Source organism: Herpailurus yagouaroundi, unplaced genomic scaffold (assembly GCF_014898765.1).
Source record: "Herpailurus yagouaroundi ecotype Mexico unplaced genomic scaffold, PumYag 530, whole genome shotgun sequence".
Taxonomy (NCBI): Eukaryota; Metazoa; Chordata; class Mammalia; order Carnivora; family Felidae; genus Herpailurus; species Herpailurus yagouaroundi.
In genome coordinates, this window is record NW_024412747.1 from 2,776,941 (window position 1) to 2,779,073 (window position 2,133).

Consider the following 2,133-nt stretch of genomic DNA (forward strand, 5'->3'; position numbering starts at 1 on the left):
AGGAGGCGCGGGCGGGGGCGGCCGAGGCGGGAGCCTCCCTGCGCCGCACTGTGCGGGAGGAGGGCGACCCCGCAGCCCAGCCGCGCCGGCCCCGCGCTCCCTGCCCGCGGCAGCCGACTGCTCGGCCCCGGCTCCTCCGAGTGAGTGCGCCGAGCCCGCGGAGCCCCGGCTGGTGCCGCGGTGGGGGCGGGGAGTGGGGGCGGCGGGCGGGGAGGAGCTCGCCGGCTCCCCTCTGCTGCAGGTAATCCGCAGCCCGCCGCTCGGGCCCGCCAAACCCGAGGCCCAGCGCCGCTTACTGGCTGCCCTGGGTATCGGGGCCCCGAGCACCGAGGAGCGCGCAGCCTTCCACCTCCGCGGGTCCGCCCGCCCCTCTGACCTTCGGTGAAACCCGGGGCTCAGCGTTCTCTCCTCCCGGAGGGGACTGCGGCGGTAACTCGCGCGGCACCCCGGACGGCGCGCAAGAATCATCTTTCAGCTGGACGCACGGAGTGGGTAATCGAAAATTAAGTCACCCAACACAGGGTATTTTAAAACTTGGATTTCCTCTACTTCTGACCGACAAGGGGATTCTGCAATATCTAGTCTCGGTGCACCTTGCTTTTCACAGGCCACCCATACAAAGTGCGCGGTGCACAGAACTGGAACAAATTCATTCCGCGAGTATGTGGGGAGTGCCTGTGGCAGACACCTGTAGTGCGAGGCAGACAACAGAGGGTAAACTCTGATTCGACTAGGAACTGCAGGAAAGGAGGGGATCAAATAAACTTGAATCGCTGATGAGCTAAATAGACCTTGGTACCCATTTATTTCTGAAGAAATTCAGAACATCTGAACACCTCACCATATATCACAATATCTTTACTTCGCACAAATCCACCCAATAGCTCACCACGTCGCCATTTGACAAAGGGCTGTGACTTAACAAAATGCAGGGTGTCTGAGACGATGTGGACAAGAAGCACTAATCTCTTGTCCCTAGCTCACCGCAGCTACCTAAGATACTTAATAAGCATACGCGAAGTTTCCAAACGTCAGTCCTACAAAGATTAAAGAACTGTAAAATTAAGGTTTTGCATCAGTAACATTACACATTTTGCGGCATCGAATGAGTTACTAAAACCTACCAGCAAGTTCTATGCAGCGTACATCTTATTTTCAGCTCTCCTCAACTTTATACTTGCTAAGCTGGTTTTGCCTGTTTCCAGTAAAATGAATACCAAAAAGAACAGGTGTGATAAATACTCTCCCTCCCCTGTAAGAGTAGGAATGTTGTTATATTTAACGATACTAGTCACCTAAAGTGCTTGACATATTCTTGTACAGTGATCCATGACAACTAAATCTTAAACCATTACTATTTATGTGTATTTTTACTCCTAGGAATCTCTAAATGAGCAGAGTCCTCACTAAAGGTAAAAGTCCTCCATGAAGGATGACTATACTCTGAAATTGGCTCATAATTTCACATTAAATAGTTTGATCTTCCAAATTTATGACATAAAATTGAATTTTTCTGTATTTTATTCATAACTATGCATACATAGACCATTTCTTAATTGAACATGCACATTGTATGTTTGGGAATTACTCCATTCTACCCACATAGTAGGTAAAATATAAAAACTCTAACTCACTGGTTTTACATTTTGGCATATTAGCTAAGCTATACATTTTTCTACCAAGAGTTATATATACTTCTTTAATTCTCTCAAGTGATAGCATGTTAAATGGCCTGAGTACTTAATATTCACCCTATAGTAAGTCTTCAGTAGCAAACCGAGCAGAGGACTTTTGTAAAACATACATTTGTGTGGACTTGAACATAAAAATACAATACTATGAGGTTTATAGATCTCTAATCTGTACTAGAAGTATAAAAACATGTTTGAGAATGATCATAATATTCATTTTTTAAAGAACTAAAGGAAATACAGCATGTGATCTAATATTGGTGATAAGTATATGCATGAATACTATTTTTGGTACTCTGATATGTTTTCTGTATTTCGTAATTATAAAAATTTAGATGATTTTCACAAGAACACTAATAAGTTACTAAAAGCTAGGGGAATTTTTGAGATATTTTTTAAAACTGTTTCAACACATGAGAAGATGCTTAACACCACTGATCAT